Genomic DNA, 19663 nt, shown 5'->3' on the forward strand with positions numbered 1-19663 from the left:
TTTATTAAGCTTTCCCCTAATTAAAAGATAAATATTAATAGTTTGGGGTTTGTTTAATATTAATTATTGCTTCACTGTTTGAACTTGTTAGTAAATTTAATACTTTAAATTTTGTAGTTGCCTCCCTACATGAAGATAGTCGTGGGCTCCTCTAATTAGCAGGTTTAACCAGTTAGCAATTTATATTATTTATTAGCTTCAACAGGAGATTGCATTCGGAATTTAAGGTTTTGTCCACTGGATTATTAAAACATATTAGCTTGATTAAAGCGTATTTTCAGCTTGGACTTGGCTTAATTTCCTATTCCTGTGGTGGCAAAGAACACCATCTTAGATTAGAAGTTTCTATTTTTAGTGTTGAAGCTAGATAATCCTGACTTCTGTTTCTCCTTTTTGGCGATGGTCATTACGATAATTCTTGGGTGTTTAATAAGTAAACGTAGGAGATTATTTGGTTTTTAATACCTTTATATTTAATTGCTTGATTCCATTCATCTACTCACTCGCTTTAGACATTGAAATTATTTATTAAGGTTTACCAAGGAAATATTTAGGATTTATTGCTGCGATTACTTGTTGTTTCTTGGATTTCAGAATCATCATCATTGTAACTAAAATTCTGATACTCAAGAATTTGACATAATTTGTTATTGCTGCACGGTTAAAAGAATTTCAGTACCAATAAGAATTTACCTCTTGCATAACAGTTTATTTTTATTTGTTATACAGTCAAGTAGACTGAGTGTTCTTTTAGTTTAGTTGGTGAAAGAACGCCTGAATCAAAGCCAAGTGGGCTAATTGAAGTTGTTTAGTTCAATTAATTATTGTTTGTTGACAAGCAAGAGTTCCTTGTCAATCGATACTTGTATAACTTGTAAATAAATATAGTTCGTGCACTTTCCAAGAACAAAGAGGCATTCAAGTTATTGTTAGTGCAAGAACTTACATCATACATAAATTCGTAATTGGTGCATGAACATATCAATTTGTAAATAAAGCATACACATTGATATTTCTTTTGCATTTTGTGCAAGCGGAATCCTGAACTTACTCAGTATTCCGAGTGCAGATCTATATTATTATCACTATATTCAACTGTTTTCTTTGTAAATATTTTCATATCGTAGTTAAGACTGTTGTATGCAACTTGACAGCGCTGAGTACACTTTGCGTTTATTTGAATTGCGTGCTTTATTTATTACTTGCCCCAATTTTGCTGATCGTATTCCCAGGTCAGTAATTGGCTTTAGCTACGCGAATTGCGTAAAGTCAAGCTTTCTGATTGTTTTGTGCACTCAAATTTTCAAGTTGGGTACAGGTCATACCATATACAATTTGCGGCTTGTACTTTCTTATTTAACTTGCAAATTGATTTGTGACTTAATTGTATCTTACAATTCGCAAATCCGGTTGCGACTTGTATTCTTACAATTCGCAACGTATCTTGCGACTTGTAGGTTGAATATTTACAATTTGCAGCTTGTTTATAAGAATCTGTTATAATACTTAGTATTAATTCGTAGGTGAATTAGTAATTGTAATATATAGATATATTTTGTACAAGTTATCTCCAAGAGACTTCGGTAATATTTCATTGTCCCACCTCCAGTTGAACTTTTTGGAATACAAGTTTAAACATTAAAATAACATGCATAGGTCAAGGGACTATGACCATTACCATTCAAGTTCCTCCAGCGATGATTCCTCCCATATGTCAGATAAGTATCATCATCGCTGGTGGAATGAACGTGAAGTCTCAAGTAGATATGATAATCATTCAGATTCCCCTGAAAGGAGGAATTCTAGAGATGTAAAAAGAAGGTCGATGGAAGATCACGATACTTCCCCTCAACGTTCACGGCATTACCGCAACGCTCATTGCGATGCAGTAAGTCATGACAACGGCCAAGGGGAAAAACCTAAGGCTAACAGAACTAGGGATTACCTTGACAGATCCCATTCGCGCCGCACTCGGAGAGATCGCTCCATTTCCCTCCGGCATGATTACAGGGGAGATGATTATTCTAGCGCGACTCCATTGCGAGGCGAATGCGATCGTCATCAATATGATTCAAAGGGTGATCGCTCTGAGTCTTCCTCTCGTCACAGTAATAGATCGCATTACAAATCCCCACCAAGATACAGGGATGACGATTATTATAGTCATTACAATTCTCCACCGCGAGACAGGGATGATTACCATTATTGTGATTACCCAAGTGATCACGATCATTCTCCTCCACGTCGTGGGAGGCGTTACGAATCCTCACCCAACTCTTATCGGGATGATTATGAGCGTAACAAATCTCCAATCCGGCGTTGGGGCAATGATCGTGAATCACATTCGCCTAGGTATCGAAACAAATATAGATCTCCATCACCTTCTGAAGAAAGACGGAGGGGTGAAGAATATAGGCGGGATCCCCCGATTTATGATTCAAGGATGCGAGGATGGGATACTCGTTTCTCTTCACCTGTTCGTCCTCGATTACGATATGAAGAACGGAAGGATGACGGGTATAGTTGGTATCTTCTTGGCGAATCATTTTCTGATTCTTCCAGGCAGGATGCTTCCTCCCCTTCATCCATCCGTTACTCAGAAAGGAAGGGTAAAGGCCAAAGGCAGTCTTCCCCTCGAGGATCGTTTTCTGATCCTCACCGGTGGAACACTCCCTCTCCTTCGCCCGTCCATTCTCGAGTAAGCACAGAACACCCTAGCACATCTCATTCCCGAGTACGGAAGAATAAAGGACACCATGGTTCACCCCCTCGATCCTTTTATGATAATCAATATGATCACAGGCGTGAGACTGGGTCCCCTTCATCTTCTCGTCCTTCAAACCGCAATGGGTACTCAAGGGCTTCTTCATCTTCTGAAGAATGGGCAGTCGAAGACTGTAAACGGTTAACCCCGCAATCACCTCATGAGCGTTTGAGGGATACTCGTTCCCCTTCATCTGCCCATCTTCAGGGTATTAGTAATGGATACCAGAGTGATGTGAGTAGTGGTGTCAGCTCAGTGGCAACCTCAAAACCAAAGCAAACATGTCAAAGAGCAAAGCCTTTGCCCTCTGTTACACACACCTCCTCACTCAAGCAGATCAGGGAAACCCCAGGTTCATTAGGATATAAGGGACCGAATGGGGAAAACAAACAATTTCCCCCTCCCTCTGAAGCTCTAACTAAACAGTCTTGTTCATTAGAAAATAAGCATGATAAGGGACCGGGCAGGGAAAACGAACAACTTCCCCCTCCCTCAGAAGCTCATTCTAAACAGTCAGAAATGCTTGAAAAAGTTAGTGCTAATTCTATCAATCAGAGGCTAATTGAAAATCGAGTTACTCTTTTGGAGTACAAGATGGACTTCGTGCTTCATCGCCTTAAAGCACTTGACGCACTAGAATCATCTGTCGAATACCTGAAAGATAAAATAGAGCGACTAACTTCAGAAAGAAGTGCAATACAAGAACCTAACGAGGGTAACCCTAAGGGGCCTCCTGAGGCTGCTAAGAATCGGACTTCTTCCATGGACTTGACGGAACCTGTGATTTTGGTGCAATCAACACCAGGTCAAAGTGTCTGTTGCCATGGAAATGAAAAGCCTGGTCCTTTTGAGCCCAAGACCCTGCTTAATGAATCGGTATCCAATACATCTGAACAAAGTCAGGGAAACGATCTGGGATCGGAGGAGTGGGTCCGACCGCGATCCCAATTTGTAAGGACCAACCCTCTCCCCCCTGTTTCAAAGTCGCCAAAGATCACAACTATCATAAATAACAACTCTTCCTGCCTGGGTAGAAGTTTTTCAATGTTTCCGGCAGATGATTGTGATCAATTGAAACAGTTGAACATGTACATGTATGGCCAGCAGACGATTAGGGATGCAATTGGGATGCATGGTAGACCCTCCACATCTCATGATGGAGAAGGGACTCTCTTGTACGCCTATATCTTGTTCTCCCTTGGGGATACTCCATTCCTCTCTTGCACCCCTTGGCTGCTACCTCCTTGGCCACCACCTATAAAAAAAGGGAGAGGGAGAGAGAAGTGTTATATTGTAGGATAAAGTAGAAGGGATTTTCATTGCAATATTCTATGACAGCCAGATTTTAGGATTTACTTCAGGGCACAACAAACAAGATGTCTTTTTCAGTGCTCCAAATTACTTGAATTACATTAAAATTGCATTAGTTTGCATTCAATCAAATGCCTCAAATTCTGGCACATACCTGCATGCAGTTAAAGGACTTCCCCCTTAGGTCATTTAGGCCTGAGTGTAAGTTTATTGGGAAGGTGATTATAATCAAATAACAACTATGACAGTAAACATTACACATTTTGCAATGATATCCCTAACACTTTATCAAGATAAATGAAATATTCTTATACTTTGCTTATTTTGTAAACCAATTGCCTTTTGCTGTTGCAAATATTTTTTATAAATTTATTATATATATATATATATATATATATGGGGATAGGACTTTATTCTTCGAATTTTATGTCTTTCTAGAATTATGCACATGTCAAACTTGTACCTCAACGAGTCCGAAAACATTTTGATGTTTTGTTTGATGTGCATTAACCAGAAGTATCAATTGTCCCACTTTAATATGAGGACAAAATTTATCAAGGAGTTTGCGGACAGTTTAAATATTTTAGCAAATCATAATGAATCCTCTTGTGGTATTCAATGTGGCAACATTACTTTCGAGGAACATTTAAGTGGCTTTATACGCCGGACCGCCAACTGTTCAAATGCTATATAGTTTTGTGTTTACACTTACCTTTTAAAGACTGCATTGCCCTTGAAGTAAACAAAGGAAATCGAATTTAATTTGCTAAATATGAATAAGGTCCTTCCTCTATTTTAACTGTAGTTACTTTTTAAATGTATGGGTTTACCCAAGAGGTTCCCTACCTGTTCAGACGAAAAACAAAACACATTATTATACATTGAGTCGCATTAATGAGACACTGATCATTCATGTAATCATTTTGAAATCATGAATTATAAATAGTAAGTAGACAGTGACTTTCAGAATAAAGATCATTTTATTGTGAACTATTTATTGTGGCCATTCTTGAAAGTTGAATCTCATTGGGTAATCCCAGATGTGCATGTATGCTGTCCATTCTCCAATATTTCTCACTGCATACGCCCTCGAGTTGTGTATTGTAATGTTCATCAAAATATACTTGTGCTAGGGCATATACTGATGTAGAAGTAGAATAGTCGATCAATGATTATTCAGTACTCGCAATTTATCGAGACGGACATGATACATGTACATGATGAAAATAGGCCCATGTCATTTACAATTTTTAATATATGGCAAGATTTGCAGTTTTTATTAAAAGGACATTGTCAAGTTTTTAAAAGGATTTTAAGATGGGCCTGGTTTTTGTTGGTTGGGGGGAATATAGTAATCGGTAAGATTACATTGTAGGGCAGGAGACCCTGCCCCTGATTCCCCTGGTTTCCCCCGATCAATAGCCCTTGCTGCCCAGTCAGCCGTAGGCCCGGCAGCCCCGTATATAAAGAGCTGCCACGCCGGGCCACGGCAGAGACCATTTCAAGAGACCATTTCTAGAGACCATTTACTGAGACCACTACAAGAGATTATACCAGAGATTTAGAGCTTCAAGGAACTTCGTCGTCGGATACCGGTGATGTCTCTCGTCTCTACTACCAAGGTAAGCAGGATTACCTTAATATCTTCATGTATATGTTATGTATCTTGATCCTCCTCCTCTTCCTCCTTCTTCTTACAGTACAGGCCACCGTCTCAATTGTCGTCATCGGTTCACGTTTAAACTATCCTAGCAATTAACCATGCCTTTCTTGTGATTTATTGATACAGGGCGTCGGCAAACATTTATTTCTTCATTTCAAAAGGTTTAAATCTTTACACTGCTACATATAGATACAATAATTACACTTACCTGGTTATCATAAACTATTGTTTGAAATCAATTCCTAAATTTTCCATCCTTTCCTTCCATACGCAGTAACAGCAGAAAAAGAAAATCATTTGATATATTTTAGAACACGTTTCTGCTGTTTAGACGCCATTTCTTCCCTCAGCACTTATGTACTTCCATTGTTCTCTTCCGTATCCACGACTTGCACATTCCTGTCGGCACAATTACATTCACTCTCGCCAGCCCAGCAGCTTTTCAAAATTTCCCGCCATTGTGCGCTCGTTTCGGCCCAGTGCATATTACAATGGACCAATTATTAGTGATCACTCGTCTTTTGTTAACGGATTCGTAGTGATTGCCTCCGTCAATGTCGTTTCAATAAAATTCCACACTTTGACTCGATCAATTTACAGCATGATGCTGGAATTTCGATGAAAAATCGGATACTATGGAAGTTATGAAGTTAAAAATTTTCGCCAATCTTTCTTCTACAAAATTATATGCTCTAATAAAATCATTTTCACCATCACCACCTTCATAATCATCATCACTCACCATCACCATCATCATAATCATCATCACCATCATCACCATCACCACCATCATCATCATCACCATCATCTTCATCATCATCATAATCATCATCACCACCATCACCATCACCACCATCATCATCATCACCATCATCATCATCATCACTATTGCCGATGAAAAGCGGCTTGTGGGATTCCCGCATAAACTAAAGAGGCTGCTCTGACTCTTGATAAGGTACCTTATTCAGACTCACCTATCAGTGGAAAATGGTAAGAATCCCGGGGGGGGCAGTCAAATATATTGCTGTACACACGCGTGACCCCCCAAAAAACCTGACACGTTTAAATGGGTATTTTTCAGTTACGCGGGCCGCGCGTGCACTCTCATAAGGGTATCAAAAACACTGGTTTTCCAAAAAAGAGGTATTTTTTTAAAGACTGGTCAATGGTTCGCAGGGTCAAACGTATTTAGGGTATTTGTTTTAGGGGATATCCGCACCAACAAAGAGGTAGAGGTAGAGGAGTTGTGGCCCAGTGGTATTCTCGAGCATCCGATCAGGGTTGCCATGCTTAAAGCCGGAGAAATGAGGCCCTAAGCAACGCTTGGAAACATTTGTATCAAACGCAATAAAAATGTTGCATTGCATTGCAACGAAGGCCAAATTCAACTTTAGTTAATCTTCCAAAAAATAATATAAAAAGAACAAGGAAGCTCAGGTAATATTTCATATCTTAAGAAAATTGACCTTTCTGTTTACAAAAAAAAACTTACTTCCCTCTGCCAAGAAGGAGCTTACTACTGTGTAAGTTGTAACAGAAATCCGATCTTGAGCATTTTATTTCCTGGTTTTAGCTTGGGGGTCTGTTTCATAAAGATTCAAAATTATACTGCCATTACGGCAATGGCCATGGTATAGGAGGGTTCAGCAGCCAATCACAATCAAGGTTTCTATGAGAGTTTAATGTAGTTCCTGTCTTTATGAAATGAACCCCAAGACTAGACGCTCTGAGTACATATATAGCTCATAATAATTATACGGTATAATGAGCCATTAATACGTGGCATGACTGTCTCTTTTCAGATACTAGATGATTATCAGTCTGGAATATGGGAATTTGTCTCACATGATTTCTTTTACATGCAGTCTTTTACCTTCCCTCTGGAGGTTTAAGATCCGGAATAATATTGTTGATATAAAACAAGAGGAAAACATGAACTTAATTTCGGCAAGAAGACATGGTCAAAGAGTATACGCAAGTACCTTCTGCCAGGACTAAAACTTGTAGAAATGCATTCTTTTAAAGGACAATCCGAGGAATTTATTGGATCCTGATTTAAAGAATATAATGAGTTCAGAATAATGTTCAGAGCGGCACCCTGACTCAACAAGAGCAGCACGCTGGCACCCTGCCGGTGTAAACTTCGATCAGAAGGTTAAGAAGGGATTGGATGATTTGTTGTACGGACACGTCTTAAGAGCTTGTAGGATTGTTGAACGTTGGAGATAATGTGTCAAGAGAGTTTGTACACATTGATTGAGGTTTTGTGACAGTCATGAGGTGAGAAGAACAAAACATGAACAGTTTAAAAAAAAACAATTTAAGGTCGATCATATTGCAGTATGAAAAAGACTCTCTCAATCTTCAAGAATAGTCTTTCTCCAAAAGTCATCTAAATTTCGATCTTGTCAGGAACAACCTGGCTCTTTATCAAGTGACAGATTGACGAGCCATGTGATATAGGAGGGATCTTCCCATTCTATTGATACAGGTTCTTTTGGGCAGGAATTTTCAAACAATTATGATCTCTTTAATATGGTCTTATGCAATTAAATCACTTATTCACAAAGCAAGCTAGTCCACCAATGGTAATAACTGACAATAAATTTTGATTGCTGCAAATAATGCAAGGAAGATCTTGCACTCGCATCAATTTTAAGACTCAAAGAGAATTTCCTTGATCATCATTCTAACTAATCGCAACATTCAATGTCAAGATGGCTAGTACACCCCTGTATACCCTTCTCTGTTTGTGGATTTTTTCCTGTCCATTCTTTCTATCTGGAGGACTGTCCTTGATGTATGATGTATCACGGAGAAATGGATCTCTGAATTGGAGCTCGGTCTCTGCCAGTGGGTGCCAACTTACATATACCAGCCAAGGTGTCAACGCTAGTTGTACAAATCTTAGCCTTCTTTCTGTTCCTGAAGGCCTTCCACACAGCACAATAGTGCTTGATCTCTCGAGAAACGTGATTGAAACCCTCGACAACAAATCTTTCACCTATCTTCCAGACATCATCAAACTTGACCTGTCCGTCAACAAGATCACTTTGATAGAAGGTGGTACCTTTACCCCTCTGGGTAGTCTCACTGAACTAGACTTGGGAAGAAATCAAATCAAGTCTCTGCCAGCAGGTTTACTTCACTCAAATAAACTTCTCTCGGTTTTCAAACTTAATTTCAATTACCTACTGAGTTCAGTCCCCACAGATGCTCTTCCACGGGCTAAAAATATGAAATCACTCGATCTGTCTCATGACAAACTGTCCTCCCTAAAATCCCACGATTTTGCACCTCTTCGGGATTGCTCACTCATGACACTTGACTTGAGTCATTGTGACTTAAACAATCTTTCCACAAATACTTTTGCAGCTTTCAAGAGCATTCAACATTTAAAACTCGATGACAATAACTTGCAGGAATTTCGTATCTCTTCCATCTTAGGAATTAACGAAATAAATGAACTAACATTATCCTACTGCAACATAGGCAGTATAATTCCACTAAACCAATCTTTTCACCATCCTAATAGTTCTCCCAAAATACATCTGATAAATCTCTATATGAATCGCCTGATCTCCTTCCCCGATTTTGTGTTTTGGGGATTAAATCAAACAAATATTCTCAGACTGTCATTAAATAGGATTTCTACTATATCTAACTATACATTTTGTGGATTAGACCAGTTGATTGAATTAGATTTATCATATAATGATTTGATACATTTACCGCAAGGCATGTTCTTCTGTAATAAACTATTACAAAAATTGAGACTTAACAACAATAAGATAGAAAGCTGGTCTGGCGGTACAGTTTCTAACCTATGCTCTTTGAATCACTTAAACCTTTCTAATAACAACATGATAAATATTGATATCGCTACCCAAACACTTCCCTCATTGGAATATCTAGATCTTTCTTCCAACACGTTTCAATTTGTATATGCTTTTTTTCTTCAAAGTTATACTAATCTCAAAATGCTGGACATGTCTAACAATAATATATATAGTATTTATCCTGATACCTTCTCAATTCTAGCCAACCTACAGGAGCTCTACCTCACCACTGAACAACTGTTTATGGACCAATTTTCCAAACCTTTCCAAAATATGAGTAATCTTCGCATATTGGATTTATCATCTGCAATATGGCACATGACTTCTGATGCCACGCTCTTTACAGATTTAACATCCCTTATGAGATTGTTTTTACGTAAAAACAAATTACAGAGTAAGCATTTATTTGATACCTTGTCTTCTCGATCCCTGTTTGCAAGTCTTGAAACTTTGTCGACACTGGACTTGAGAGAGAATGACTTTGATATGTTAGCACCAGGAACTTTCGATCCCCTTAACAAGCTTGAAATATTGCTCCTTTCTCAGTCATCTATTAAAGTGTTGTTTCCTGGTGTTTTTGAAGGTCTGACTTCTCTTAAATCATTGGATCTCAGTGATAATTATATCTCATCAATTTCTGGAGATATATTTCCAAGACAATCTCAGCTCAGCGGTCTGAACATCAGCAATAATAAACTTGATATCATTCCTAAGATTCTATTCAATAGACATCCATATCTACAAAGCCTTTTCATTCAACACAACAAAATCAGCTCAATCGAACATGGAACAATAATTCCTAAACGTTTCACAATAGATGTATCAGACAATCCGTTGGCCTGCACGTGTGACTTGCGCTGGTTTGTGGACTGGCTAGGCTCCAGTAATATTGAATTCCACCATCCAAATCACACAATTTGCTCACACTCTTCTATCAAAGACATGGTAGAATTACCGATCCTATCATTCGACCCCGATAAATACTGTGGCATCAACATCATTCTTATCACAAGTCTGTCTTTCGCAGCTCTTCTGGTTGTGGCCCTTTCCTTGTTGGCATACTGGAAGCGATGGTGGTTCAACTACAAGGTGTTCTTACTTAGACTTGCCATTTGTGGCTACAAGGAAATGGTCCAGGACTTTGAGGACCAGGACTATGAATTTCAGCTCAACCTGATGTACCAAGAGGAAGACCAGGAATGGGTGGATAACGTCATGAAGCCAGTTTTACAGGAAAGATTTCCACATCTTGATAGAGTGGTCTTTGGTGACAACGGCCTCCACCTCGGAATGTTCTACATCAACGCTCTCCATTATGCCGTTGAGAACAGCTTCAAGACCGCTCTCTTGCTCAGCAACAATGCTGATGTGCATGAAGCCTGGTTTATTACCAAGGTACGCATAGCCCTAGAGGAAGTCAATGACAGCAGACTGGATAAGGTCATACTGTTTTTCCTTGAAGAAATCGATGATGACGATCTCCCATACCTAGTCAGGTTGTTCCTCAGTAAGGTTAAACCTTACATGCTGTGGACGGATGATGAAGATGGTCAAGAACTATTCTGGGCTCACTTTGAGAAGAGCATGAGGGGAAATAGGGAACTAAATAGCATTATCCCTGTTTAATTGCATGACCTCTTATCTCCAAAATGTTGGCCTACTTATTCACCGATGTGCTAAATCACTGGTGTAACTAATTAATGATCTCATGGGATAAAATGTAAAACAAATCTAACCCATTAGTTCAAGGCATGTTCGAAAAATATTGATTTGGGGCTATGTGTACTTTTATTTTTTCCTATCTATCTTATGGATCTACAAGTTACTATAATATTGAAATTTATCAAAATCAGACCACTTTCAGTACCATTGGTATTGTATACATATGCATGAGACAAGTCTGAATCTGATCCATCCATCATTCTTTTGTTAGCACAAGTGTGATGATAACTGATAAAGGTCTGCAAATGTAGACTATACTATGTTATTACACGTGACCACTTCTACCAAGAAGCTCTGGTTTCTACCAAGATTGTCGGAGTGATGTTGCAGCTAACCTAATAAATGTCTGTAAATAGTGTTCTAAAGAGCTGACTGCTGGTCTGTTGTTCGCCTCCAACCAAAGTTTGAAATAACAAGAACTTAGTCTTCACGCATATACAGTGACCTATGCGACATTTTGACCTTCTGCCTCGTGACCAAAATCCGAGTCACTCTCATATGCATTGAAGTGAATTTGAAGTTGATCTATCACTGAAACCACCTTGATTTTAACTTGACTCTTATCCAAGAGTCTCTCAAATCATTTGGGTCATACCTAGGGAAGTTTCTGAATGTAGGCATGTTATGCCTCTGTATTCAGTTCTAGGTTTTTCCTCCTCAAGATGACTGGCGCACTTCCGGGAACAGGGCTTTCGTAGTCATATTTTATTGGCTCATTTTTCCAGCATCTATCAAGGACAGCTTCAAAACTGTGAACACTTGGGGCAGTGACAACATCATTATTTAGGCTATTCCATGTCTTACGTATTCTATCATAAAAAGTATTCCTATATTTTTGGGTCTTTGTCCTTGGTATGAACATTTTTTTACTGTGACCTCTGGCATGTTCAATATATTTTTCATCTAGTTTAAGTTTTTTACATTGATCATAACTATTGGAGTGTTTATATGTTTCAATCATATCACCCCTAACTCTTCGATACGCCAGAGTTGGGATTTGTAACTGTTTAAGTCGTTTTGGATAGGAAAGCTTCCTTAATTCATGCAGGGACTAATTTTGTTGCCCTTCTTTGTACATTCTCTAATGAATTGAATTGAATTTATTACAGAACGTCACCGCCAATTGCCAACATTTTGTTCAAAACAAGAAAATATATACATAAACAGATAAACAAAGACAAAATAGTATTTTTTGTCAAACAAAACAAAATCAAAACAAAATATAACAAAGCAACTTATATATAAAAATATACACTATAAACATAGGCATTATTCGGGTAATCATTTTAACAATGAATTAAAAAAAAAAAAGCAGATGTCCAAGAGAGGACAAGGAAAACACAAGGAAAGTGGGAGAGGAAAGGGAAATAAAGAGGAAAGAAGTTCGAAAATAGAGAGGGCGGGAGAGAGGAAGAGTGAGAAGAATGGCATCACATGTAAACTTATTGTGTAAGAATATTGCGAGTGTATTAATTCAAAGTGTTTGCCGGTTGATATTTTTAGTACTCAGAATTCCCCCTAATATTAATTATGTTTTGTGCATGTATATGTTTCTTCAGTACAGGGTTCCACACAGCATGGGCATACTCAACTTGTGGTCGGACAAGCGACTTATATAACAGAACAAAGTTATTTTTGTCTAGATAAACAAAAGTTCGTCTGATCAAGCCCATAAGCCTGTTGGCCTTGCATATCTTTGATTGCATGTGTTCTTCAAAGCTGAGTTTATCATCAATTACAACACCCAAGTCCCTTTTGGAGGTGACATGTTCAAGCGCATCATTCATTAAAGTGTATGGAAAGGCTTCCTGCTGGTCCTGTGTGTTACCAATAGAGAGAACACTACATTTCTTGGGGTTGAATTTCAGCAGCCATTTTTCTGACCAGCATTTCAGATGTTCAAGATCTCTCTGGAGTGAATTGCAATCATTCTGATCTCTTATAGACTTGAATAGCTTGGTATCATCAGCAAAAACATAAACATTACTTTCAGTAACAACATCTGGAAGTTCATTGATGTATAACAAAAATAACACGGGGCCAAGGACACTCCCTTGCAGAATTCCGCTATCTACATGACCCCAACTTGAGAACTCGCCATTCACACACACCCTCTGTCTCCTTCCAACAAGGAATGCCTCGATCCAACTAACCACATGTTCATTTATACCAAAACTACGGACCTTTTCAAGCAGTCGACGGTGAGGTACCTTGTCAAAGGCCTTCATAAAATCTATTATATATTACATCAATTGTACCCCTTTCTTCAAGAGCTTTAGACCACTCATCACCGACATTAAGCAACTGCAGCATAGTAGAACGACCAGGCAAAAACCCATACTGCCTATCACTGAAAAATCCATTTGAATTCATATGATCAAGGATCTCATTGCGTAAAATGGATTCCAAAAGTTTACAAGCTATACATGTGAGGCTTATTGGCCTATAATTCGATGGAAGCGATCTATCACCTTTTTTAAAACGGCACTCACATTGGCAGATTTCCAGTCACAGGGAACAACACCTTTCTGTAAAGAGGTCTGATAAATGATACTCAAAGGTAGAGCAATTGCTGGAGCTACTTCAAGTAAAGTCCTTGGATGGAACCCATCTGGCCCTGGAGACTTAGAAACATCAAGTTTGGAAAGCAAAGAAAGTACACTATCTTCATTTATCACAATTTCACCAAAATCTTCAACTATATTGTGCTGAGCAGGGATATGAATATCACCTGGAGGCTCAGTGGTATAAACTGTAGAAAAATAATCTAGTAAAATGTCTGCTTTATCACGATCTCCCTCAACAAGTTCAGCTGTTTGTGGATTTCTAAGAGATGCCACTCCAGTTCTAATTTTTGTTTTGAAATGCGCATATTGCCAAAATTTCTTTGGATTCAATTTAACTGCCTTAGCGATATTTTTTTCATAGTACCCATTTAGAAGTTGAAAAAAAAAACACAAATAGTGCCAAAACAACTGGTATAAGGAGCTAAGAAAAATCCTTATATCAATGCATTGAAGTGTGAATGGGGTGAATGAAAAGTGCATTTGAGTTCTTCAAGAGGATAACATAAAGCAGACTAGCAGCCTCAATAGCACTACCTTAAGTCCTTAAAGGGATGGTCCAGGCTGAAAGTCTGTATAGCTTAATAAACAGAGTACAATTCACTGAGCAAAATGCCGAAAATTGCATCAAAATCTGATAACAAATAACAAAGTTATTGGATTTTAGACTTTAGCAATATTTTGTGAAAACAGTCATCATGAATATTCATTAGGTGGGCTGATGATGTCACTTCCCCACTTGTTCTTTTGTATTTCATTATTTGAAATCAGGTTTATTCTATTTTATTCCCCCAATAAATAGAAATATTGAATTGATAACTGATTTAGTGCATTAGATCTCTATTGCTGCAACTTATTTCATTACAAAGAGAGAAATATCATTTACACAATTATAAAATAATGAAAAAAAAATGATTTTATGTAATAACATAAGAAAACGGAAAGTGGGGATGTCACATCATCAGCCCACCTAATGAATATTCATGATGACCGTTTTCACAAACCATTGCTAAACTTTAAACTTCAATAACTTGATTATTTGTTATCCAAATTTGATGAAATTTTCAGCATTCTGCTCTGTGAATTCTACTCTATGGCCCATATTCTGAAGTTGGGTGTAACTTAAACTCAGGTTTAAAGTTGTGGTTTAAGTATGGACAGCCAATTGTCACATAATCACTAACAGTAAAGATATACTTCAGCTCATTCGGTTCTCAAATCATTTACTAATTGTGTAGGAAGTATAAATAAATGATTGTCTTCATCATCGATGAATCAGGAAATAGCACAGTAAACATAAACATACAATTTGATGAAATTTTGATACTTTTGGCCTTCCATACTTAAACCACAACTTTAAACCTGAGTTTAAGTTCAACCCGACTTCAGAATACGGACCTATGTATTAAGATATAGATATTTACAGCCCGGACCACCCCTTTAACTTCTCAAATCTGACCAGCATAATGCAGCTTTCTGTGCTGTGTAGTCTTGTAATATAGCCCCACTTGAATGATAACTTACCTTGCCACTTGATACATTCATACCTATCACACTATCATGTTACCAAGTAGCAATTAAAACAAGTATTTTCCACTCAAAAACATTAAAGTTTCTCTGTGTATGACTGAAGGTGCAAGCTAATTCAATCCATGTATCATTATCAATGGTTATCTTAAAAAATATTTTTAAATAGTTGTTTATTATACACAGCGAGTCAATGATAAACCATACTAAGTTTTGGTCAGTTTGCTTGCCTTGTAACATGGGAAAATTGTTTTTGTTGTTTCAGCCTAAACCATATTTTGTTATTTTTCAGGCAGACCTGGTTTGGTATATCAAGCAGTAAATGATGGCTGAAAAATGAACCATGTAGGAGTCGCATTGAAGAGTTGAAATATAATTGTTCGTTTGCACAAGTTCAATGATTAACGATTGTGCTCATTTACTTTGCACAACTACTGGATATGAAAAAAGTAATGAGTAATTAAATCATGCAATGCAAGTAGCTGTGTTTATGATTTTCATTGTAAATCAATATCATGGCGGTAGCATGGTAGTAACACCACCGCAAACCTCTACAATTTTTCTTAACAGCCATTCACAACTGGTTATTTGTGATGCGTTATCGCAATATGTATGTACTCACTGCAGATAATGTATTAATGTATTGATATTCAACATCATTGTAAGTTAGTATTATGTAAATTTAATCTGCCGGCTAAGCCAATGAGGTGCCGGGCCTGGTTCCCATGTTAATTCTTATGCTATGTTGCACATGATCTTTAATAAAGACAAGATATAACACCAATGTACATACTAGTATACATGTACGTTTTTTACTTAGATTTGTTCAAACCAGGGCCCCCGTGTCACAAAAACTAATTGCCTAAAATGTTATTTAACTATATATAAATGGCTAGCAACAAGCACTTCTTCGATCTGCACCCAAAATAAGGGGGAAAGGGGTGAAAATCAGATTCTCCATTTTATCATCAAAATTCATATTTTTCTAGGGGAAAAGCCATTATTACTATGGCATCGGGCCAATTCCAACTATTGTGATGACAATGAATACCTGAGAGTATTATTTTTTTTTTTAATTGGAAGAATAAATCTGAAAGATTGGGGCGTTTATACCATGTTTATCTACCATTATAGAGGAATACATCACACCTGCCAACATTCTACAACAAAAAAAGTATTCTTATATGGAAAAACATATTTTTTGATAAAAAAGAGTATTAATCGCAACTCTTTGTAAGACGGGCCCCAGATTATACAAAACATAAGCTATATACATCTTCTAAGTCAAATTTCTCCTAGGTCGAATAGGTCCTAACAGATATGACTTTAATAGACAAAGTTACCTGTACAAAAGCACAAGTATATACAAGCGTGTCTACTTTAATTTGGATCTCTTGAGAACGAAGATATCTGTTCAACTTGGGTGCAATTTGACTTTGAAGAAGTGAAGAACATCTATGTTTTGCACAATATGAAAACGGCATCCACTCAAACCATTATTCAACTTTAAGAATGTTGACTTATTTAGACTAAACTGGTTAATCAAACGTGTTAAGAACTTGTGCACTCTTTCAAAGAATGTAAAACAGAATTCCCAGCAAACATAAAAGATTTTTCCAAACATTTAAAAAATATCTTGAAAACTTTATTTTTTTTAAACATTCTGAAAATGTTAAGCATTTGCTGGAATTAATACCACTTCAAATGGAATTGATGACACAGAAAACATTGTCATTGTAATTTGCTTTGCAAATTTTTATTATACAAATAAGCTTTATACAGAGTACATAAGACTATATTACACATACACATATGTGATGGTCAAGGTTTAGAGGCTGAGGGGGGGGGGGTGGGGCCATTGCTCTTTCATCATATATTGGCCCAGATTCACAATGGACAACCAAAAAAAAAAACATTAAGCCTCTTGCAACCACCTACAGATCGTGCCCCTGAACTGCCAAAAAAAGCCATGATAGTTGTCGGCGCTGACTTATTGCCAGCTCTGAAAATTTCAGGGAAATCCATGATTCCGATTGGCCAAGAAGCACGGGAGGGTGTTTGATGAAAGTTGTCAGCACCGACTAAATTGTCAGCTGCAACAGTAACCATAGTAACAGTCACAGACCAGCACTTCTCAGCCATTCATAATCAAGGATTTCACTGAGCCGACTACTTCCAGAAAGCTGTTTGTAATTCACAAGTGACTTTGATGAGCGACTGGTGATCCTGTCTTAGGAGCTTACTCAACACGTATGAAAATCTAATGTACTTCATTTACCAAAGGAAAGGGTTACCTCGGCACCGTCTTACAAATAGTTATGAATGATTAGATCAATCTCAGCTATATTGATCTCATATACATCTCATCTCTTCCGTACTTTGTAGTTTTTAAAATACACTTAATTAATTCATTGTAAATGCTTTGGGCCTATTGGGAAAAGCGCAGTACAAATAATAAGTAATAATATATTAAAATCCAGCAACGTCATAATTTTTTCTACAGGAAGTTTGCACAATCTCTTTAGCAAACAAAGAGAATCACACTGAATCTTCAAGAGAACCATGAATGTATGAATAAAAATCATATCTAGAAAATATTTTGAACAAATTTGCATTTTAGATGATGTTGCTGGCCGTCCATAGTTGTGGTTGATTAGATCATTCGCAATTCTTTGAAAGACGGGGCTTAGTTGTTAGTAAAGTCGCTCGTAACTCACGAACAACTTTATGACACACCCATCAGGGGCCCATTGCTGAAAGTATTGTGATAAAACGCAAATGAAAATCAAGCGAAAGTCCCTAATACGCATATTGCTTGAGAATCAAGTTAAATAGTAAACATAGGATTTGTTTAGCACACGTATCCACCTTGTAAGGTGCTCCTACATGTATATTACTCCAGCTAAGCTACATGTAGTCTACCTATTCCGAAGCTCACAACTTTTTGAGGAATTACTTCCTGCCGGTACCCATCTCCCTCACCTGGGTCAAGTGCAGCACAATGCGGGTAAATTTCTTGCTGAAAGTAAAACACACCAAGGCTGGATATCGAGCCCGCATCCCTCGCATCGAAAGATGCAAGTTTTAACCACTAGAACACGGCGCCCCCACATTGCAATCGATTTTTATGGTAGCGATTAATTGCAACTATTTCTGCAACGATCCCCTGATCTGATCTTTGATTGTTGCCATGGTAATTGTCAGAAAATGACAACTTGTCAGTGCTGAAAAGCTTCATGAAATGAAATCCCTATCTCAGCCTAACTAGCAGTACCAGGCCTGTCAACAATTGAAATAATATTGGACATTTAGAGTCGCTAAAAACAGAAAGTACCATACTGCGTATAATGTAACATGAAAAAAAAAGACCTAATGGCACAGTGCGAATTTTTCTGCTGAACAAAATCAATGTCAAGACATGTATAGCATTCTTATATTCAAACATTTAAATATTCTTGTTCAGTGTACTACAATTTAAAAATTTTTTTATAAAGAATTGGCTATTATGGTTACTTCGCCATTATGTGAACTACCATGGCAACAGGGCTCGATAGCCAATCAAATGCAAGGTTTCCATGGTAGATTTCATACTGGCAAAGTTTCTGTAAAAATATAGTGTCTTTCTGGACCAGCCACTGGAGCAGGCATATAATGGTAATTTACCTATTGGTCTACCGCCAACTCGTCCACTCACCACACGTTCTACCTTCGTTTAGTCTAATGCCATTCCGTCCATCAACATTTCTTCTAACAACCATTTGGTCCAATCATCATTTCGTCAAATCACCAGTTCGTCTATGACCATTTCGTCTCATAACCAGTTGGTCTAATATCCATTTTATTTTCATTCCTTTCGCCCAATTAAGACTTAGTCTAATTAGACCATATGGTATATGGACTAAATCACCATTGGACCAACTAGTTATTAGACGAAATTGTCAGTGAATGAAATGGCAATTAGACCATTTGGATAATGGACAAACTGATGGTAGACCAAATGATAGTTGACAAATTGGTATTTAGACAAACTGAAAATAAACCCAAATAACTACCACTGGCCATCATGACCAGACTAGAATCACCTAGGGCCATTTCACAAAGCTGTTTCATAAGTTATAGACTGTGGGATGGACAAGGAAAATGTCTCTAGTTTTTCATTTCCGTGGGGCGGCAAATGCTTCCGCGAACGCGCACAAGCGTGTACTGTCAAAACACGACGAAGACGACATCTTATTCGCCATCGTAGATTCTACAACAAATAAAAAATAAATGC

This window comes from Lytechinus variegatus, chromosome 10 (genome assembly GCF_018143015.1).
Source record: "Lytechinus variegatus isolate NC3 chromosome 10, Lvar_3.0, whole genome shotgun sequence".
In the NCBI taxonomy this organism is placed as follows: Eukaryota; Metazoa; Echinodermata; class Echinoidea; order Temnopleuroida; family Toxopneustidae; genus Lytechinus; species Lytechinus variegatus.